Source organism: Triticum aestivum, chromosome 7D (assembly GCF_018294505.1).
Source record: "Triticum aestivum cultivar Chinese Spring chromosome 7D, IWGSC CS RefSeq v2.1, whole genome shotgun sequence".
Lineage (NCBI taxonomy): Eukaryota > Viridiplantae > Streptophyta > Magnoliopsida > Poales > Poaceae > Triticum > Triticum aestivum.
The window spans coordinates 410396242-410420481 of NC_057814.1; positions in this window are offsets into that span (position 1 = coordinate 410396242).

Sequence of the window (24240 nt, forward strand, 5' to 3'; positions counted from 1 at the left end):
CGATAGGGAACGTTTCACCTTTCTGGACGAAACGATATCCGTTGCCTCTTCTCGATTTCAATTTTTTTCCTAGTGTCAACATAGAACAACAGGAGTGTTGTGTCAATTTTTGGGATTTTTCGGGGTTCGCTTGGACATTTTTATACATTAACTGAGTTTTCTATGCATTCATGTGCATAATTCAAATTTGAACTACAGGCACATGCTCTAATGCATATAAATTAGTTGAAAATTGAAATCTGTGTCCTTGGTTGCCTGCTTAGGTCAGATGCAAGAAATGGGAATGAATGCCAAACACCCTGCCACCGTCACTCGGCCGCAAACATTGAGATACCTAGTTTTTAAATTCTAGTAAATCCAAAACTCGTCTAAAATTCATGAAACTTGTCATGCTATCATGGAGCGCCATCAACATGTTGTGGTAAATTTTTAGTCCCATTTGGGGCAGGTTTGGGTATATGCTTCTCACAAACCAGAGCTTCTCACAACAAGCTTGGTGGTTTCGGTATGGAACGTCCCACCTTTGGGGACGAAACGATATCCATTGCCTCTTATTGCTTCCAAAAATTTTCTCGTTTCAACATAGAACAACAGGAGTGTTGTGTCAATTTTTGTGATTTTTCGGGGTTCGTTTGGACATTTTTATGCATTAACTGAGTTTTCAATGTATTTATGTGCATAATTCAAATTTGAACTACATGCACATGCTCCAGTGCATATAAATTGGTTGAAAAATCAAAACTGTGTCCTTGGGTGCATGCTTAGGTCCTGTTGGGGATATGACTATCAGGCATGACCCGCCAGGAGGGGCCGGGTCATCCCTATGACGATTCATCTCCATGATGCCCAAGAGCGTAATAGTTGTTCATAGATAGGCTGAGTAGAGGGCCCAAGCCCAAAGGCGGCTTAAGGCCCACGGTTATAAACCGCCATGTATGTATGACTTGTATTGTAAGGCATATGTAATTGGTCTCTGAGCCGGAGACGTATATGAGCCGGCCGGGACTCTGTAGACCGTAGTGCGTCAACCCGTGTATATAAGGGGACGACCCGGTGGCGGCTTAGGACAAGAAACAACAGATTGAGAGCCAGGCTTAGCGTATTCGCTCCCTGGTCATCGGAATCCTAAAAATACCACCTCAAACTAGATTAGGCCTTTACCTTCACCGCAAGGGGCCGAACCAGTATAAACTCCTCGTGTCCTTTGTCCTGTTTAACCCCTTTAAGCTAACTTCGTTGCGATGGCTCCACGACTAAGTCCTCATACTAGGACATCTGCCGTGACAATTCCACGACAGTTGGCGCCCACCGTGGGGCTATCACACGATGGTTTCAAGTTCTTAGAGGGCCACTTCGAAGGGCTCAAGGGATACGCCGTGGGCCGGATGACCAAGAGTCGTCGCGGCAAGCTCTACATCAATGACGCAGGCTGGGGCCCCGAGGCCGGCTCAATTGAGTACGGATACCGGGTCCCCTTTGGTGGAATTCACGTCTTCATTGGCAAGATCGATGAACCGGGCCCTGAGCCGGACATATGCACCGACATCATCGAGACGGCTCAGCGTGCAAGACATGCCCGTGTTCAGCCCGCAATGATGTGTGCCTTCGTGGGATTCATCAACGGTGCGGAATTTGAATCGGTATCTAACAGTGAGACGGTTGTCTATTCAGATGGCGAGTCATCCACTGGTGAAACCGAGTCACTGTACCAACTGCAAGATGGCCGGCTTGGGGGCTGTTCCGATGGCGACAGTATTCTGGACCCCTGTGAGCTGCTGAACCGGGTCGCGATCTTCATGGCTGGTACGCAGCCGGTGCAGCACTCATCGACGGCAGCAGCACCGATTTCCGGGTCAGCAGCGGTGATGGCTGCCGGGGCAGGAGGCCCTGTGCGCCCGCCGGCTCAGGTCTTAACTGGCTTACTGGATAAGCTGAGAGCGTTGGCAACAATGGCGGTTAACCCGGCAGATCAGGATCAGCATAATGCGGCGGTCGCAAAATTGCGTTATGAGATAGCACAAGCCAAGGAGGAGCTAAATGCGGAAAAGGTAAGGATGGCCGAGGAGCGGACCGCTTTGGATGCTCAGGCGCAGCGGATTCAGTCGGAGTCTTACCGACTCATGTTAGATCAGAACGCATCAAACGACGTCATGAGGAGGAGGCATCAGACTCGTTTGCCCCCGGTTTACGAGGCAAGGAATCTCTTTAACACGCCAGGAGCAGGAACCAGTAACCAGCCAGTGGTGAATCAGGTTGAAGCACCTGGGACGGGTACGCTGGTTCAGCCACGCACGACGGACCCACCTCGTCAGAACAATAACCCGCCGCAGCACGTGCCAGCACCGCCGGGTCATTACTCTAACCCTTTGGATAACATGATCGCCGCGGCGTCACAGTTGGCAGCTCTTCCGGTTGAGGGCGAGTCTTTGACAGCAGTTGAAACACGGAGGGCTAGAGAGCTCCTTCAGACAGCTTTGGTTCAGCAGCAGGCTTATTATTATAGTCGTGATAGGATTCATTCCACCCCTCGCCCAAGCCGGAGTTACAGCAGGCATATGGATGAGCGGCTGTGTCAAGCAGTGTGCGGAACCATAACCCGCCGCGTGGGCATAACACGGCGGGCGGTGGTGCCAATGCTCAGAACATGGTGGATCAAGGTAGAGCCCGTCGAGAGGCCGAGTTAGAGGCGCGGTATGCGGCTCGTCAACTTTCTCCGGCTCGTCCGACGACTTCGATAGAGCCGGGCATGACCTCTAGGAACCTGGGCGTACCGTGTTTGGTACCGGCTCTGCGTAATGAGCGACTGCCCAAGGATTTCAAGGGTCCTCGCAAAGTGCCTAACTACACAGCCGATTTACCTCCTGAGGCATGGATCGAGAGTTATGAGATGGCCATGGAGTTGCTAGATGTCAGTGATGCGGCATGTGCTAAATATTTCCCCCTAATGTTGGAAGGGACGGCCCGTACTTGGTTAAAGGGGCTTCCTGCCAACTCCATCGGGTCATGGGCTGAGTTAAAAGCCCGTTTTATCCAGAATTTCAAGGATACATGCAAGCGGCCTATGTCAATTGTGGATTTAGCCTCCTGTATCCAGGAGGAAGGTGAGTCAACAACCCATTGGGTGCGCCGGGTCTCAACAATTCTGCACTCGTCAGATCGCATTAATGCCGACTCAGCACTGTTGATGCTGGAGAACAATTGCCGGTTCATACCCCTAAAGCAGAAGTTGGGACGGCTCAAACGTCATTGCAATGACATGGGGACCCTCATGGAGGCTCTAGTTAAGTATGCTAACTCTGATGGTACCAAGGACCCCGAGTCTCATGATGAGAAGCCGGGGAAGGGAAAGAAGCGAAGCAACGCCAAGGGGCAGCAGCATAACCCGGCGAACCAGGGAGGCAACGGTAAGCGCAAGGATGATAACAGTTTTGACTTTGCGGCTAAAACCAATGCACAGAATAATGGTCAGCATCGCAAGGGTAAATCGCCCCCGCAGACTGGAGGGTCAAGGATCAATCTTGAGCTACTGTTAAATCAGCCCTGCCCGAAACACGGGACGCGGGAGAGGCCGTCTGGGTACCTCTAGAAAGATTTCTACATTATGAAGGAGTTCAAAAATTCGAATCTTTTCCTAGACAGTCATGGACCGGGTGGCGGCTCAGGTTTCCATGGGCCGGGTTACGGCGGAGACGTCTCTAACTCCGGGTTTCAAGGAAATTAAGGCAATCATGGCAACCAAGGTGGTTACAATCAGCAGAACAATCAGGGGAATCAACAGCAGCAATAGTATGGTTATCAGAGCAATCCGAAGCAGTTGAATAGTGGGCAGTATCATGTCTTTACTACTAGCTTATGTAAGCGTGATCAGAAGCTTCATAAGAGGGCAATCAACGCTGTTGAGCCGGCGGTTCCCCGTTATTTACGCTGGTCTGAGCAGCCCATCGTATGGAGTCGGGAGGATCACCCGCCCCGGGTTGATAATCCGGGTCACCTGGTATAGGTGGTGGCACCTCGGGTTGGGGGGTATAAGTTCACCAAGGTACTCATGGATGGGGGAAGCAGCATCAATATTCTCTATTATGAGACTTTCCGTCGCATGGGGTTGACAGATAAAAATCTTAAACCGTCGAACACTGTTTTCCATGGCGTGGTGCCTGGTAAGTCAACATACCCAGTTGGCAAAATAGCTCTGGAAGTTGCTTTTGGAGATGAGCATGACTCTAGATCAGAGACCTTGACCTTTGAAGTGGTGAAAATCAAGAGCCCTTATCATGCTCTGTTTGGACGGCCGGCTTATGCTAAGTTCATGGCCAGGCCCTGCTATGTTTATCTGCAGCTTAAGATGCCGGGTCATAAGGGGACCATTATAGTACATGGGAGATGGAAGATAGCTTTGGAGTGTGAGGAAGGAGACGCTGCTTATGCCGGGTCTGCTTGTGCAACAAAGGAGCTGAAATTTTATAAGGATAATGTTGACCCGGCGGACATGACGTCTCTAAAGAAGCCAACCACAGAGTAGGATCCTTCACTCAAATTTAAGTCAGCAGATGACACTAAGATGGTTGACTTTGTTCCTGGCGATTCATCAAAGCATTTCAGTATCAGTGCCAATCTGGATCCGAAATAGGAAAGCACGCTCATCGAGTTCATCCGTGAGAACCGGGACATCTTTGCATGGAAACCTTCAGACATGCCGGGTGTACCGAGAGAACTCGCTGAGCACACTTGTTGAGGATATAGCTACTAGTGTAACCCGCCGTAGATGGGCCGGGTTACGTTGCGACAGCTCTTCATTCAGAAGCCCAAGGACAGGTTAAGGATGGCGGTTTAGTAATAGGTCTAAGGCCCAGGGGCGGCTTAAGGCCCATAGTGGTATACCGCCGTTGTGGCATGACTTGTAGTGTAAGGCAAGAATAGTTAAGAGTCCGAGCCGGACACAGTTTATGAGCCGGCCAGGACTCTGAGAGCCGCTGGGCGTTAACCTTTCTATATAAAGGGACGACCCGGCGGCGGTTCAGGACAAGTAAGATCAGATAGATAGCCAAGCAGAGCGGTTTAGTTCCTGGTCATCGAAACCCTAAGTAATTCCACCTCAACTGGAGTAGGCTTTCACCTTCAAAGTAAGGGGCCGAACCAGTATAATCCTCGTGTCCTTTGTCCCGTTTAACCCCTTTAAGCTTCCTAGCTGCGATGGCTCCATGACTAAGTCCTTGCACGAGGACATCTGCAGTGAAAATTCCACGACAGTTGGCGCCCACCGTGGGGCCAGCGCACGGTGGGTTTGAGTTCTTGAAGGGCAGCTTCGAAGGGCTCAAGGGATACGCTGTGGGCCGGGTGACCAAGAGTCGTCGCAGCAAGCTCTACATCGACGATGCAAGCTGGGGCCCCGACGCCGGCTCAATCGAGTACGGGTACCGGGTCCCCTTCGGCGGAATCCACGTTTTCATTGGCAAGATTGGCGAGCCGGGCCCTGAGCCGGACCTCTGCGCCGATCTCATCGAGACGGCTCAGCGTGCGAGACCCGCCCGAACTCTGCCTGCCTTGAAGCGTGCTTTCGTGGGATGTGTCCATGGAGGACTCTCTGAAGGATCTGGATCTGGTGATGAGACGGCCGCTCGCTCTGACGGCGAGTCGTCCACAGATGAGACCAACTCGTTATATCAACTTCAAGATGGCAGGCTCAGGGGTTGTTCCGACGGCAGCAGTATTCCGGACCCCTTTGAGCCGCCGAGCCGGGTTGGAATCTTCATGGCCGGCGCACAACCTGTTCAAAACTCCGCCACTGGGGCAGGAGGCCCTGTGCACTCGCCGGCTCAGGTGCTGATGGATCTCATGGACAAGATGACGGCCCTGTTAACCGCTACGGTCGTCCCAGCGGATCAAGCTCAACATGATGCGGAGGTGGCACAGTTAAAGCTGGATATAGCAAGAGCCAAGGAAGATCTGGCAGCGGAAGGGATCAGGATGGCTGCAGAGCGGGCGGCTCTCGACGCCCAGACTCAGCTGATTCAGGCGCAGTCTTTCTGGCTCACGATGGATCAAAACGCATCCAATGAGATCATGAGAAGGAGGCATCAGAAGGCTCAATCTCGACTCCCTCCGGTTTACGATCCTCGAAACCTCTTTAACATGCCTGGTGCAGGGCCCAATAACCCGCCAGAAATCACGGCACCCGGGGCTGGAACGCCGATTCAGCCGCAAGTGATGGGGCCTCCCCGTGCGAACACTACCCCGCCTCAGTACGTGCCAACACCACCGGGTCATTATGCCAACCCGTTGGAAAACATGATCGCCGCAACAGCGCGACTGGCGGCAATCCCAGTCGAGGGCGACTCTCCAACGGCGGTCGAAACCCGCCGGGTCAGGGAACTTCTTCAGATGGCTCTGGCACAACAGGAGGCATATTCATATAGCCGGGACAGGATTCACTCAACCCCTTGTCCGGGCCGGAGCCCAAGTTATAGCAGACACATGGTTTCAGCGACCGGCTCAAGCAACGTCCGGCGCCGTGACTTGCCAGCTGGCCACGGCCCGGCACATAATGGAGCCTTCAACACGGTAGACCAAGACAGAGCACGACAAGAGGCGAAGCAGGCGCATCAGCTGACGGCTTACCAGCCCCTCCCGGTTTATCCGACGGCTTCTATCGAGGCGGGCATACCTACGAGGACCAGAGGTGTCCCTTGTCTGGTGCCGGCTCTCCGTAATGAACGTCTGCCCAAGGATTTCAAAGGACATAGGAAGGTACCTAATTACACGGCTGATTTGCAACCCGGAGCACGGATCGAGAGCTACGAGATGGCTATGGAGTTGCTAGAGGTCAGCGAAGCGGCAATGGCCAAATACTTCACCATGATGTTGGATGGGACTGCCCGCACTTGGTTGAAAGGACTGCCACCTAATTCTATCGGGTCATGGGCAAAGCTAAAAGCCCGGTTCATCCAAAACTTCAAAGATACATGTAGGCAATCTATGTCAATTGTGGATTTGACTAACTGCAAGCAGCAAGAGGGCGAGTCTACAACCCATTGGGTTCGCCGGGTCAAAGAGATAATACATTCGTCTGATAAGATGGATGCCGGCTCTGCAGTCTTAATGTTGGAGCAAAATTGTCATTTTGCGCCCCTGAAGATGAAGCTCGGGCGGCTCAAGCGCGATTGCAATGATATGGGTACGCTGATGGCGGCTCTGGTCAAGTATGCTGACTCTGATAGTACCAAGGATCCCGCTATGATGATGAAAGGACAGGGAAGGGAAAGAAGAATGGCAATGGCAAGGGCCCTCAGCATAACCCGGTGAACCAGGGAGGAAACAAACGTAAGGCTGATGGCGGTATGGAGTTTGTGGCCAACGCCAATGCGCAGGGTAACAACCACCGACGTAAGGGGAGACCACCTCCCCGAGCCGGCGGGTCAGGCCCGACGCTTGAGCAGTTGTTGAATGAGCCCTGTCCAAGGCATGGTTCTAGGGAGAAGCCGGCCACTCATCTATGGAAAGACTGCGCAATCATGAAAGCCTTCAAAAATTCCAACGCTTTTAACGGCAACAATGGGCAGGGCGGCGGCTCAGGCGCCGGCGGCTTTCATGGCCCGGGCGGCGGCTCAAATTCCAATTCTCAGAATTTTCAAGGGGGTTTTAATCAGCAATCTGGCCAGGGTAATCAGCAGCAGCAGCAGGGGGGATACCAGACCAATCCAAAGCAGCTCAATGGTGGACAGTATCATGTGTTTACTACCAGTCTGTGCAAGTGAGACCAGAAGCTTCATAAGTGGGTTGTAAATGCTGTTGAGCCGGCGGTTCCCCGCTATTTAAGATGGTCTGAGCAGCCTATTGTATGGAGTAGGGAAGATCATCCTCCCCGGGTTGATAATCCGGGTCACCTGGCCTTGGTGGTGGCTCCTCAGGTTGGGGGTATAAATTCACTAAAGTGCTCATGGACGGGGGCAGCAGCATCAACATCCTCTATTATGAGACCTTCCGTCGTATGGGATTAACTGATAAAAACCTCAGCCAGTCCAACACTGTTTTCCATGGGGTGGTGCCCGGTAAGTCGGCGTATCCAGTCGGTAAGATCGAGCTGGAAGTAGCCTTTGGAGATGAGTACAACTACAGGGCGGAAAAACTGACTTTTGAGGTGGTTAAAATAAGAAGCTCGTACCATGCTCTATTTGGGCGGCCGGCTTACGCCAAGTTCATGGCACGGCCGTGTTACGTATACTTGCAGCTCAAAATGCCGGGTCACAATGGAACCATTACGGTTCACGGTAGCTGAAAGATAGCTTTGGAGTGCGAGGAAGGTGACGCTGCTTACGCTGAATCTGTTTGTGCAACAGAGGAGTTGAAGTTTTACAAGGATAAAGTTGACCCGGCAGATATGACGTCTTTGAAAAAGCCAACCACGGAGCATGAGCCGGTAGTGAAATTTAAGTCGGCCGATGAGACTAAACTTGTTGACTTTGTTCCAGGTGACTCATCTAAGCAGTTCATCATCAGTGCCAATCTGGACCCGAAATAGGAAGGCGCGCTCATCGAGTTCATCCGTGAGAACAGGGACATCTTTGCATGGAAACCTTCTGACATGCCGGGTGTACCAAGAGAACTCGCTGAGCACACTCTCAATATTGATCCGAAATTTAAGCCGGTCAGGCAATTCCTCCGGCGGTTTAATGAGGAGAGGCGGAAAGCCATTGGTGAGGAAGTAGCCCGGCTCTTGGCGGCCGGGTTTATCGTTGAAGTCTTTCATCCAGAATGGTTAGCTAACCCGGTGCTCGTGCTCAAGAAGAACGGCACCTGGCGTATGTGCGTGGATTATACGGATTTAAACAAGGCTTGTCCGGCTGATCCTTTTGCTCTCCCTCGTATTGATCAAATTATTGATGCTACGGCGGGTTGTGAGCGTTTGAGTTTTTTGGATGCATACTCTGGTTACCATCAGATCAAAATGGCTGTTAAGGACCAAGAGAAGACGGCGTTCATTACTCCTTTTGGAGCCTTCTATTATGTGTCTATGCCTTTTGGGCTCAAGAGTGCACAGGCGACTTACCAGCGTTGCGTGCAGAATTGTCTTCATAATCAGATTGGGCGCAACGTTCATGCCTATGTGGATGATATCGTGCTCAAATCCAGAGAGAAGGAGACCTTGATAGATGATCTGAGAGAGACCTTTGATAATCTCCGGGTCTACAAGATGATGCTTAACCCGGCCAAGTGTGTTTTTGGTGTTCCTGCAGGCAAGCTCTTGGGTTTTCTGGTTTCTCACAGAGGCATTGAAGCTAACCCGGAGAAGATCAAGGCAATCACCTCTCTGGCTAAGCCGGTGTGCATAAATGACGTCCAGCGTCTGGCGGGTCGCATCGCTGCTTTGAGTCGGTTTATAAGCCGGTTGGGTGAAAAGGCCATGCCACTGTATCAGATGATGAAGAAAACATATGACTTTGTCTGGAATGATGCTGCTAATGCTGTTTTTGAGGATTTGAAAAGACTGCTAGCTGAGCCGCCAGTCCTTGCTGCTCCTGTCGACAAGGAGCCTTTATTGTTGTATGTAGCCGCTAACACACGAGCCTTCAGTGTGGCTGTGGTGGTGGAGCGTAAGGAAGCGGGTAAGGAACATCCGGTTCAGCGGCCGGTTTACTATGTTAGGGAAGTACTCATTGAGTCCAAACAACGGTATCCACATTGGCAGAAGCTTGTTTATGGGGTGTTCATGGCAAGCCGGAAGCTTAAGCATTATTTCCAGGGCCACCCTATCACTGTGGTCAGTTCTGCTCCCCTAGGAGATATCATCCAAAACAGAGAAGCCACAGGAAGAGTCGCTAAGTGGGCTATAGAACTTGGGCCTCATGGTCTAAAGTACGTGCCACACACTGCTATCAAATCTCAAGCATTGGTGGATTTCATCAACGATTGGACAGAACTGCAGGTGCCTGAAGAGAAACCGGATAATATATACTGGACTATTCACTTTGACAGGTCCAGGCAATTGGAGGGCTCGGGGGCTGGAGTTGTGTTAGCTTCCCCTCGAGGTGACAAGTTTTGTTATGTACTACGGTTGATGTTTCCCTGTACCAACAATGCAGCTGAGTACGAGGCTTTGCTCCATGGTCTTCGGATGGCTAAGGAGATGAGCTTAAGCCGGGTAAGGTGCTTTGGCGACTCAGATTTAGTGGCCCAACAAGTATCAGGCAAGTGGGATTCCAAGGACCCCCTCATGGCGGCTTATCGCCGTGAAGTTGATGCCATTGCTGGACATTTTCAGGGTTACCAAGTAGAGCACATTGATCGCAGAAAGAACGAGGCGGCTGATGCATTAAGCCGGCTGGGCTCTCAGCGAAAGCCGGTGCCGCCTAATACTTTCTTGGATATTCTGCATAACCCTTCTGTCAAGTTGCCTACAGAGGAAGACTTGGCTGTTCCTGACCCAGAAGCACAGTTGGTGGCGGCTCTCCACGTTATCCCAGATTGGACAGTGCCATACTTGGCTTACATGACCCGGGGAGAATTGCCTGAGGATGAAACTTTGGCCAGACAAATAACCCGGCGGTCTAAGTCAATGATAATTATCAATGGCGAGCTGCATCATCGCAGTGTCACTGGAGCTTTTCAGCGTTGTGTTTCCTCTGAGGAAGGTCAAGAAATTTTACGTGAGATTCACGAGGGGGATTGTGGCCATCATGCCGGCTCAAAATCCCTTGTGGCCAAGGCTTTTCGTCATGGTTTTTATTGGCTGACGGCTCATGCTGATGCAGAGGACTTGGTCAGTAAATGTGACGGTTGTCAGAAGTTCTCAAGACGGGCTCACGTGCCGGCTCAAGAGTTGAGGATGATTCCAATCACTTGGCCGTTTGCAGTCTGGGGGCTTGATATGGTTGGGCCTTTCAAAAGGTCCAAGGATAAGAAGACCCACCTCTTGGTGGCGGTTGACAAGTTCACAAAGTGGGTAGAGGCAGAGCCAGTTAGTAAGTGTGACGCAGCCACGGCGGTCCAGTTCATGAAAAAGGTGATATTTCGCTTTGGTTTTCCACACAGCATTATAACTAACAATGGTACCAATCTGTCTAAAGGCGCCATGGAGGAATTTTGTCAACGAGAGCATATTCGGCTTGATGTTTCATCAGTGGCTCACCCTCAATCCAATGGTCAAGCTGAGAGAGCCAATCAGGAAATCTTGAAGGGCATCAAGCCCCGGCTTTTGGTCCCTTTGCAACGGACGCCGGGTTGTTGGGTGGAGGAGTTACCCTCCGTATTATGGAGCATCAATACTACTCCTAACAGGTCTACGGGTTACACGCCTTTCTTCATGGTTTATGGAGCTGAGGCGGTCCTCCCTAGCGACATCCGTCATGATTCACCTCGAGTGGCGGCTTATGTTGAGGCGGATAATGAGCAAGCGCGTCAAGATGATCTTGACTTGTTGGACGAACAGCGTGACATAGCAGCAGCTCGCTCGGCGATTTACCAACAAGACCTGTGCCGCTATCAAAGCCGCCGGGTTAAGTCCAGGGTCTTTCAGGAAGGTGATCTGGTGCTCTGGCTCATCCAGGATCAAACAGACGCACACAAGTTATCCCCGCCTTGGGAAGGGCCCTTTATGGTCAGCAAGAACTTGCACAACGGGTCATATTACCTTATCGATGTTCGGGAGCACAAAGATTCACGTAAGTCGGAGGAGGAGACCCACCGGCCGTGGAACATAGCTCAGCTTCGGCCTTATTACACTTGAGCCACCGGCTCTCATAATGTATATATTTCTATAGCCATGTATATATTGTGATAAATAATAAAGCAGGACCTCTGTCCTTTTTTCCTCCAAAGGTAAATATATCATTGTTATTTCCATTGTAATATTACATGTAATATTACATGGTCACTTGGAGGTTGATCCGGCTTATGATCGTATTCGAATCTAGCCGTTAAAAATATGATCACTTGGGGGCTTCCTGTTCAAACATAGGTCGTATTCGAACCAAAGAGAACATAGCTGTCGATACCCACTTGATTGGCATATTGCCGAGCTCATTGGGGAGTTTCTTGATCATATTTGAATCATAGCTCAACCCCCTTTGGGAACCGACGTGGATCGTATTCGAATCAGCGTCGTTAAACAACTCTCAAGGTCATTTGGGGGCTTCCTGTTCAAACCTAGGTGGTATTCGAACTAAAGAGAACATAGCTGTTGGTACCCTCTTGATCGGCAACGCCAAAGCTACTGGGGGCTATATGATCGTATTCGAATCTTAGCTTAACCCCTTTGGGACGGTTCTCTGGTCGTATTCGAATCAGAAGCCTCCAACTTTTTGAAATCTTTTGTTGCAAACAAGTTCTTTTGATCATATCAAAAGTATTCAAGGGTGGTTCCTATTCCACCGGCTTAACCTTGATTAATAATGTTGATGGCACATAATAAGCATTATATGTGCTGGTGAACCGGAGTTGAGTTCTCAATCTCATTATTCGGGTTACATAAACCGGAAGTATATTTGAAAGCTCGCAGGTATGCTGTTATGGTTATCTCGAAGATATAATTGAGAGCCGGTTTATTATGACTTTGATTCATATTCCGAGTTATATGTAAAATATATGATTCTCCATGCGGTAAGCCGCCTAGAGACTTGTGATTTGTTTTCTATGCAGGACAATTAAAGACAGCTCTGTAAACTTAAGGAAAGCAGAGGATCAAACATAACCCGGAAGAATATAAAAGGGCAGTTTAAATAAGAGTTAAGCGCTACACACGTGCACGATGGCACGGCAAAATTAAGTGTTCGTCCTACTCTATTACAGGACTCCCCGAGTCCAAAAAGTGAGGCATTGTTTTCGAGACATAACCATGAGCCGCCTAAGAAATCAAAGGTGCTTGTTGGGCTGAAGCTTACGGCTCATCCCTCTCCGCTCCTCCGGCTGTTTCCATGTCCTGGAAGGTTGATGATTTCCAGTCAATGCCACTCAAGGCTTCAAATTGAGCTTCATCATCAATTAACCCGGCCGGGTCAACTTCAGGGGCGAAGGTATGCTTACAAGTCGGAGGAATCAGGCTGACTGCTTCATAGCGAGGTGTTGGAATCCTCTGATTCTCCGCGTCATAGCCCGGTGATATTTGGTAAGGTCTGTGTCATTACCAATCAAAGTGGCCACCGGGCGTACGCTCTTCACACAAGTGGCGAAGTCTTTCTGGTCAAAGGGAGTGCCATCTTCCTTCAAGCTAGGATACCCAAGGGCGATGTCGGCCGGGTCTAGCTCCGGTAGAAACGCCTTGGCCCGGCTTAGAGCGGCTATGGCTCCGGCTCTTGCAGAAGCTCGTCTTAACTCTTGGAAGCGTTGAGGAAGCACGGCGAGCCGCCTGAGTACATCCGCCAGATGAGTGGGAACTTCGTTTGACAGAGCCACAACGGCTAAGGCATGTTGTGACCCGGTGTAAAGTTGTTCTACCAAGGTATAAACCGCCTTCAGCTTGGTCAGCACGTTCTGATTGAGATTGGAACTTCTAGGACCTGCATTACAAAGTCAGGTGAGCTGATGGCAATTGCGATACTTATGGGAAATGAACAATGTAAACTAGTTAGAAACTTACAGAGTAACTTACCGAAGATTGCGGAGACCATCTGAGATACATGGCATTTTAAGCCGGATAGTTTGGCGGTTCTTTCAGTAAGAGCGGCCTCCGCTTGTTCGGCCCAGCTGAGCAAGGCAGTTTTCTCATCCGCCCAGGCTTTTCTTTCTGCTTCAAATTTTTTCTTCAGTTTCTCTTGTGCAGATACACTGAATTCAAATTTGGAATTGGCCTTTTGGGTCTCCCTTTCCTGAGTCTTCAGGCGGTTCTTCAGATCAGAGATTTCCGATTCAAATTTCTTACAGACGGCCTGTACAAATTCCGGGTTACAGTTAGGGTGATTATAATGCAACATTAAGTCCCAAGCACTTTGCAAGCAAAGACACTTAGCACTTGGGGGCTAATGTATGCTAAAGAGCTCTATTTACAGTGCCGGATCATGAAAATAAATCCCAAGCACTTTGCAGGCAAAGGTACTCGGCACTTGGGGGCTAATGTATAAAGTTGCTCAACTACTTGATTAAAATAAGGTAAGGACCGGTTCAACTATGTTGTTTAACCCGGCCCTTGAGTGTTACCAGGTAAGCCGGTTTTCTTGCAGTGATTATTAAGCCGGTATTAAGTCTACAACATATTTCATCATAAGTAATAGACTTGGGGGCTGGCATGGTAAGGATGACTATGGAGTAAGCAAGAGAGTCATACCTCAGACTTTTGCTGTATTTGCTTCACCATATCAATTTCCAGGTCCCGGTTGTTGTGCACTTGATTAATGTAGCCAGCGACAATATCTCCAATGCTCAGATTGGCATAATCAGTGATGTCCAGCCTAGCCTTGCGGCGTTCCAGAAGTTCTTCCTTGGCAGAGCACCTAGCCAACACGGTGGGTCTTCCCGGTTCAACAAACTCGGTCCGGGTAATTACAACGTCCAGGTCATCTGGATGAGCCGGGCTGGGGATCTCCGGGTTATCAGAACCTTCCATAGCTTGCTCATCAGATGGAGCAGTGGTGGTTTCAGGAGCTGGTAAGGACGGCGGCTCATGAGCAGAAGCATCAGGTTCAGTCAGGACCGGCTCTTCGGCCGGCTTATTTTTCGTCGCCCTCTTGCTGGGCTTTGCTTGTACACTGAAAGTCAAAGGGTTAGTGCAAAAACATGAGTAAGATAAGCACAAAATAAGCTGATCATCATTACCCGAGTGCGGTCTTGAAGGCCGGCAAGCTAGACTGCATTGAGTCGCCGGAGGAAGGTGAAGTTCCCTGGTAGTTTGAATCAGAAGAATTGAGTGGTTGACGAGTGACGCCCGCCAAAGGATGAAAAGGATATAAGTCGGAGATAACCTCAGTCCGGCGCTTCCTTGATGCTTCGGGTAAGCTGGAGGAGAGGTCTGCATCTTTGCTGGTCCGGGTCTGCCTCCGGCTCTCATAAATCTGTCGCTTCAAAAGAAATTGAGGATCTTGATAAGCTAAAGGATGTGAAAATCTTACTTTCCAGGTTACTCTTCGAAAATTCCGTCTCGGCAAAGGCTCGGAGTCGGATGAAATTATAGTTACCTCTTCATTCACTTCATGACTTGTTCCAGTGTCCTCCTGCTGATAATCCGTGTCAATAAGATGGTTAAAAAAGGAGCCTAAAGAGTCAAGAGCTACCTCTGACTCGGAGGTGTCTTCCAGACGAAGCAGGTCCGAGGCGCTAGGTTTACTCCCCGTCTTACGGGGAGCGGCTTTCCTGGCGGCTTTTTTAACTTTCCTGGCTTTTTTGGCAGCTTCATGGTCATACCTGACCTTCCAGAATTTATCATTAGCCTGTAAAATACAGCAAAGGTTTTTGAAGTTAAGACGAAATCGTTCAAATGGAAGGTGAGGTGTACAGGTCAATAGCTTACCGCTGGGGCCGGGTTAGCCTTGCAGAAGGGGCTTAAGCCTGTCCTCCCGCAATCTGCCAGACTCTCGTTCAGAAGAGACTTGGTAAGTCATCGGGACTGTGCCGAAGAGGATCATCCTTCCGGCCGGTATAATCACACATTAAGCCGGGGCGGCGGCTTAAAGGAATCACCCGTCAGGCAACCCAGACCCGGACCAGATCAATACCATTTAAGCCGTTCCCCAGAAGAGCTTTGATTTTGTTGATGGTGGGTGTGAGTGGTTGACGTTCAGCTTGAGATAATTTGTCTGGCAAGGGGTGATTTGACTCCAGACGCAGGGCGCGAAAGCCGGGCAGAGGGTTCTCGTCAGCCGGAGAAGTGTCCTGGCAGTAGAACCATGTCTGGTTCCAATCTTTCGGGTGGCTTGGCGGCTCAGCATAAGGAAAGAGACAATCTCTCCATCGTTGGATTGAAATTCCACCAAGTTCCAAGCTAGGCCTGTTGGCACATTCATTCTGGTGGTTCAAGTAAAATAACTCCCTAAAGAGCAGCAAGCTGGGTTCTTCTCCGAGGTACACCTCACAGAACACTTGGAAGTTGCAGATGTTTGACACGGAATTGGGTCCGATGTCTTGAGGTCGCAGATCAAAGAAGTGTAGGACATATCTGAAGAATTTTGAGCCGGGAGGAGCAAAGCCCCGGTTCATGTGATCAGTAAATATGACAACTTCCCCATCCTTGGGTTGAGGCCTCTCTTCTGACGGGTCAGGAGCACGATAGGACATGATCTCTTTCTTTGGCAGGTAACCCGTTTTCACGAAATCAGCTAAGATGCTGTCGGTGACGTTGGATCTAACCCAGTTGCATGTGATGGGCGCTTTGGGAGCCTTAGGCGGCATTGTGAAAGATGGAAGCCTATGACAAAATAAAGTTTCCGGTTCAAATTTAAGCCGGAGGAAAATTTCAGTTCAGTATTCAAGATGGCGGCTTAAGAAAGGGCCTAATGATATATGGTTAATTGTGTCAGGTTATTTAAGCCGCCGTGGATATCATGAGCAATTAAGTTATTTAACTCTGTTATGAATGATCCAAAAATTTCACACCGCATGGCCTCATTTAAGCCGGCGATATGACCCGCCATGGTTAACAGATACAGTTTTTTGCCTAAGTGTTGCACAAACAAGTTTCACAGATTACAGGGATTATTTTGGATCAAACGATCGTCCAGAAAAGAAAAATTTCTAGGCCTAAAAACTGATATGGAGAAGTTCATAAGCTTTAAATGAGGTCTTTTTGCAAGCAAAAGGGATCTGCTAGTATTGAAAATGGGCGTGAAACGACTACCGCCGGAGTTATGCATTACTCTTGGATCAAAGGGGGCCGTTGTGGAAGAACTGTGAAGGAATCGTGAGGAACCACGAAGAACACAGAAGAACTTGCGAACCCTAATGTGGATCTAGTATACGGGACAACGAGGACTTACTGGTGCTGATGAGCAGCAGAGATGCGTCGCGGTTCTCTGGTCAAGACAGGTCGATGCAGCGGCCTTGGTTGGTGCAGACGGGATGCGCGGCGGCGCCGGCGGAGCTCGGGCTCTGGGGTGTTGAGAGGAGGAAGACGACGGAAAGGGAAGAGTGATGAAGACGTGAGGGCCGGGCCTATTTATAAGGGACGGCTGTTAAGTGGGCGCGAGAAACAAGGAGGCTGAAGACATGATTATCCAGCTGCAGAGGCGCCTCGATTTTTGGGATAGTTATTAAGGTAAGGATCCGATGAGATACGTTGGACGGAACGTGCATTAACGGCGGATGAAGTCACGGCGGGTTACCACGAATCCAGAAGATGACGTCATGGCGGGTTATAGCCTTCGCGCAAACAGAGGCCGGAAGATTTTCTCTTAAGGTATTGAAGATTGACATGAACCGGTTCAAATCAATATGGGGCCTAATGTTGAGGATATAGCTACTGGTGTAACCCGCCATAGATGGGCCAGGTTACGTTGCGATAGGTCTTCGTTCAGAAGCCCAAGGACAGGTTAAGGGTGGCGGTTTAGTAATAGGTCTAAGGCCCAATGGCGGCTTAAGGCCCGTAGTGGTAAACCGCCGTTGTGGCATGACTTGTAGTGTAAGACAAGAATAGTTAAGAGTCCGAGCCGGACACAGTTTATGAGCCGGCCGGGACTCTGAGAGCCGCTGGGCGTTAACCTTTCTATATAAAGGGACGACCCGGCGGCGGTTCAGGACAAGTAAGATCAGATCGATAGCCAGGCAGAGCGGTTTATCTCCTGGTCATCAAAACCCTAAGTAATTCCACCTCAACTGGAGTAGGCTTTCACCTTCAAAGTAAGGGGCCGAACCAGTATAATCCTCGTGTCCTTTGTCCCGTTTAACCCCTTTAAGCTTCCTAGCTGCGATGGCTCCACGACTAAGTCCTTGCACGAGGACATCTGCTGTGACAATTCCACGATAACACTCTTAATATTGATCCAAAATTTAAGCCGGTCAAACAATTTCTTTGCCGATTCAACGAGGGGAGACGGAAGGCCATTGGAGAAGAAGTGGCCTGGCTCTTGGCAGTCGGGTTTATCGTTGAAGTTTTCCATCCTGAGTGCTTGGCTAACCCGGTGCTGGTGCTGAAGAAGAATGGCACTTGGCGGATGTGTGCGGATTACACGGACTTGAACAAGGCTTGCCCGGCTGATTCGTTTGCTCTCCCTCGTATTGATCAAATCATTGATGCTACGGTGGGTTGTGAGCATTTGAGTTTTTTGGATGCTTATTCTGGTTATCATCAGATCAAGATGGCAGTTACGGACCAGGAGAAAACAGCTTTCATTACTCCGTTTGGAGCCTTCTGCTATGTGTCTATGCCTTTTGGGCTCAAAAGTACCCAGGCGACTTATCAGTGGTGTGTGCAAAATTGCCTTCACAATCGGATTGGGCGCAATGTTCATGCTTATGTCGATGACGTTGTGGTGAAGTCAAGAAAGAAGGAGACCCTGACTGATGATTTGAAGGAGACATTTGATAATCTCTGGGTCTACAAGATGATGCTTAATCCGGCTAAATGTGTCTTTGGTGTACCTGTAGGCAAGCTCTTGGGTTTTTTGGTTTCTAACAGAGGCATTGAAGCTAACCCGGAGAAAATCAAAGCTATCACTTCTTTGGCTAAACCGGCGTGTATTAATGATGCTCAGCGCTCGGCGGGTCGTATTGCCGCTCTAGGCCGGTTCATAAGCCGGCTGGGTGAGAAGGCTATCCCCCTCTATCAAATGATGAAGAAGATAGATTATTTTGTTTGGAGTAATATGGCTAACCAAGCATTTGAGGATCTGAAGAAACAGTTGGCTGAGCCGCCTGTGCTTGCTGCCCCTGTTGATAAGGAGCCTTTGTAATTATACGTGGCTGCTAACAGCCGGGCCGTCAGTGTGGCCATAGTAGTAGAAAGGAAGGAGGCAGGCAAGGAATATCCGGTTCAACGGCCGGTTTACTATATCAGCGAGGTGCTTATTGAGTCTAAGAAGAGATACCCACATTGGCAGAAGCTTGTGTATGAAGTGTCTATGGCAAGTCAGAAGCTTAAGCAGTATTTCCAGGGTCATCCCATCACTATGGTCAGTTCTGCTCCTTTGGGAGATATCATTCAGAACAGGAGGCAACTGGCCGGGTTGCTAAGTGGGCCATTGAGCTTGGACCTCACGGGTTAAAGTATATGCCTCGTACGGCGATCAAGTCCCAAGCACTTGTGGATTTCATCAATGAATGGACAGGATTGCAGGCACCGGAGGAAAAGACAGATAACACATATTGGGCTATTCACTTTGATGGGTCCAGGCAATTGGAGGGCTCGGGGGCTGGAGTTGTGCTAGCTTCCCCTCGAGGTGATAAATTTTGTTCTGTTCTCCGTCTAATGTTCCCTTGCACAAACAATGCAGCGGAATATGAGGCCTTGCTCCATGGTCTTCGGATGGCTAAGGAGATAAACTTAAGCCGGGTAAGGTGTTTTGGTGACTCGGACTTGGTGGCTCAGCAAGTCTCTGGTACTTGGGATTCCAAGGATCAACTCATGGCGGCTTATCGACGAGAGGTGGATATTATTGCTGGTCACTTCAAAGGTTATCAGGTCGAGCATGTCGATCGACGCAAAAATGAAGCGGCGGACGCCTTAAGCCGGTTGGGTTCTCAACATAAACCGGTGCCGCCCAATGTCTTTCTTGACGTTTTGCATAACCCGTCGGTCAAGTTACCTACAGAAGAGGATTTGGCTATTCCTGACCCGGAGGCACAGTTGGTGGCGGCTCTTCATGTTATCCCTGATTGGACAGTCCCATATTTGGCATATATGACCCGGGGCGAGTTACCTGAGGATGAAACTTTGGCCAGGCAGATAACCCGGCGGTCCAAGTCAATGACTATTGTCAATGGGGAGTTACATCATTGCAGTGCCACAGGGGCGTTTCAGCGTTGCGTTTCTCCTGAAGAAGGTTGTGAGATTCTGCGTGAGATCCACGAAGGAGATTGTGGTCATCATGCCGGCTCTAAATCCCTGGTGGCCAAGGCTTTTCGTCACGGGTTTTATTGGCTGACGGCCCATGCTGATGCTGAGGACTTGGTCCAAAGATGTGACAGTTGTCAGAAGTTTTCACGTCGAGCTCATGTTCCGGCTCAGGAACTGAGGATGATCCCAATCACTTGGCCGTTTGCAACATGGGGGCTTGACATGGTTGGACCTTTCAAGAGGTCCAAGGATAAGAAGACCCACCTCTTGGTGGCGGTTGATAAGTTCACTAAGTGGGTTGAGGCAGAGCCGGTCAGCAAGTGTGATGCAGCCACGGCGGTTCAATTCATGAAGAAGGTGATCTTCCGCTTTGGTTTTCCACATAGCATTATAACAGATAATGGCACTAATCTCTCCAAGGGTGCTACGAAAGAATTTTGTCAACGTGAGCATATCCGGCTCGATATATTGTCAGTGGCTCACCCCCAATCTAATGGACAAAGCTGAGAGAGCCAATCAAGAGATCTTGAGAGGCATCAAACCCCGGCTTATGGTTCCTTTGCAGCGAACGTCGGGTTGTTGGGTGGAGGAGTTACCTTCTGTGTTATGGAGCATTAATACAACCCCCAACAAATCTGCAGGTTATACACCTTTTTTCATGGTCTACGGAGCAGAGGCAGTTCTCCCTAGTGACATCTGTCACGACTCGCCTCGTGTGGCGGCTTATGTTGAAGCTGACAATGAAAAATCACGTTAGGAAGCACTTGACCTGTTAGATGAGGAGCGTGACATCGCAGCGGCTCGTTCGGCGATTTACCAGCAAGATCTGCGCCGTTACCACAGCCGCCGGGTTAAAACCAGAACTTTTCAAGAAGGCGATCTAGTGCTCCGGTTCATCCAGGATCAGACTGATATGCACAAGTTATCCCCACCTTGGGAAGGACCCTTTGTGGTCAGCAAGAATCTAAACAACGGGTCATACTACCTTATCGATGTTCAAGAGCACAAAGACTCACGTAAGTCGAAGGAGGAGACCCACCGGCCGTGGAATATTGCTCACCTTCGGCCTTATACACCTGAGCCACAGGCTCTTCTGATGTACATATTTTGACAGTATATATATTATGATCAATATAATAAATCGGCATCCCTGCGAAAGCGGGGCCTCCGTCGTTTTTTCTTAATGAGTGTTTGGTTACTTGGGGGCTTCTGCTTTATAGAGCAAAGTTATGATTACCCTTTGATCCGGCTTATGGGCCACAAAAAAAACTTGGGGGCTTGCGACCCAGGTTAAAGGGACCAAAGAGAGTCTGTTGCAAAAGCACCACTCAAACATAGGTACCCATTGAGCATAGCTCAGAAAAATTACTTGGGGGCTCTTTTTGTTCTAAAGAATAAGAGTTTCTATAACCCTTGTGATAGGCTTAAAAGCCATGCTTGGAAGCCACATGTATTCACCTAAAACCCCGGGTTATCCTGCCTGTATGCCAGATGCTTCACCATCAGGTAATCCTGATTGACCCGGCGAACTCTTAACAGTCAATCTTCTCAACAAGACCCTGAACTTGTGAAGGTTAAAATGCCAGTCTGTCATGTGAGGGCACGGCTTACGGATAGCAAGGAGAAGCTCAAGCTGATAAAGCCGCCTTCCTTGAAACTTGGATAAATCGGCTTGTGATGCATAATGCTACTCTGACCCCGTGTACTCCTGATAAGTCTATCTTTAAATAAGAACTGAACTTATCTGGGTTAAAATCTCGATTGGGTAATGTGAGTGCCGGCTCCCGGAAAGCGCGTACCTTCCAGTGGCTAATGCTAGTTTCATTGAAGATATTTTGGCTTGGCGGCCTATGAAAGCCTTGGATTTTTCAGTTGATTTGATTTGAACGTCTTTTTGCGATTTTTCTCTTGTGACATAATAATATATGGTTCAAAACCAATAAGGCTAATAATGCCTAATGAGTCGTATATGACATTAACCAGTGTTCATTAACCCGGTCTGGCTTTTGACTATAAGTCGCCAGTATGACATCAAATAGTATCCGGTGTTTATTGACCCGGCTTGGCTATATACATAAGCCGGCAACGTATGATGATTACCAATGCTCAAGTTTTGGGTTATCGCTCTTATTCTACCGGTTTGGTAAACCAACAGTGTGATCAAATATCACAGGTATGACATATTTTTTTATAATTAAGCCAATCCTAATTATAGGAGTGTTTATGTATTGGGCATTATGAGCCATCCTGCGATAAACCGTGGGACACTTGTGATCTGTTTTTGCATACAGGAACAGATTCAAAAGCTTCTATTATAAACATCAGTGGCAGATAATCAATTGGCAGTCTTATGCAACACGGAACGTGCACGATGGCACGGCAGACTCAAAGTTTCACTATCCTATTACATGCCTCCATGGGCTAAATAAGATCAAAGTGTTTTATCAAAAGCTCAAGTTTAGAGCCGCTCGGCGGTTCAGTCTTCTTGGCCTTGCCACTCGGAGTCTTCTGCGTCATCCTTTGCCAGCTCTTCGTCTTCTTCCGATAGCTGAAAAGTTGGTGATGACCAATCGATGCCAGATAAAGCTTCAAATTCAGCTTCATCATCTATAAGCTCAGACGGATCGACTTCAGGAGCAAAGGTGTGCTTATGGATTGGCAGGATTAAGTCCATCACTTTGTAAGCCGGAGTTGGCATCTTCTTATTCTCCTGGTCATAAGCCGGATGATACTTGGAGAGGTCCGAGTCATTGGCAATGAGAGTGGCCATCGGATGGATTTCCTTTACGCAGGCTGAGAAATCTTTCTGATCGAAAGGTGTACCATCTTGTTTCAAGATTGGGTAACCAGTGGCTACCTCAGACGGGTCAAGCTCTGGTACCCATGCCTTGGCCCGGTTTAAAGCCGTCACAGCGCCGGCTCTGGCAGATGATCGCTTTATCTCCTCAAATCTTACAGGCAGCACAGAGAGCTTCTTCAAAACATCTATCAACAAAGTTGGTACTTGACCTGCTGGTGAAATGGCAGCTAATGTACGTTGAGTCCCGGTGTACAGCTGCTCAACAAGTGTGTAGACAGCTTTAAGCTTCACAAGCATGTCTTGTTTGAGATTGCTGCTCCTGGGACCTAGATATATCGCAGAATGATTAAATGGCGGGTTATATGATCAAAATAAGGATTCACTTCTGATGCTTGATAAAGCGACTCACCAAAGATAGCTAAAACCATCTGATTCACACGGTCTTTTAACCCGGAAAGCTCAGTGGTCACTTCTTGAAGCGCTGTCTCGGCCTTCTCAGCACGTTGAGTCAAAGTCGTCTTTTCATCCACCCAGGTCTTTTTCTCTGCTTCAAAGCTAGTCTTCAATTTTTCCGACTCAGCCACAATAAACTGAAATTTTGACTCCGCCTTCCGGGTCTCAGTTTCCTAAGTCGCCAGCCGGGTCTTCGCATCATTCAATTGGTACTCCAGTTCACAATGGCAGCCTGTATAAATTATAAAATTATCAACATAAAGGTTACAAGAATACAAGTCTCAAGTTTTTTGCCAGTAACAACACTTGACACTTGGGGGCTAATGTCTATCAACGAAAAAAAATCAAGACAACGGCTTTCATGAATTAAGTCCCAAGTACTTTGCAAGCAAGACTACTTGGCACTTGGGGGCTAATGCATACCGTTTGTTCTTTCTTCATCATGAGCCGGAAGTGATGTAACAGTCCCAACCGGCTAATGGGGGCTATGCAATCACGATCTTTCTTCTTATACAAAGACAAAACAGCACCGGCTCATTCCTGTGGATTAAACCGGCCCTTGGGGGCTACGGACGGAAAACTTAACTTGTACAAACATCCGGTTTACATTTAAATGGGCCAAGGAGGGATTCTAGGACAGAAGTTATGGATTTTTCTAAAGTCTACAACCTATCTTATCATAGCCGGTAGACTTGGCGGCTGGCAGGATATGTATACAAATTACTTAAAGCTGGAAATCATACCTCATATTTTTGGTGCATCTGCTTCACCATATCAATTTCGAGGTCGCGGCTGGAGTGGACCTGGCTGAGATAGCCGGAGAGGATCTCATTGTTGCTCAGTTGTGCGTAATGAGAAATGTCAAACTTCTGTTTCCGCCTCTCAATAACTTCTTGTTTGGCAGTATGCTTGGCCAGAGCTATTGGATTTCCCGGCTCTACAAAGCCGGTGCCAGTAATCAACACATCATCATTTTGAGGCTCTGACGGCTTAGGTGAACTCGAGGGGGCAGAAGTTGAAGGATTAATAGCAGTACCGCCAACGCTAAGATCTGGAATCTCAGGCGGGGTGACAGTAACAG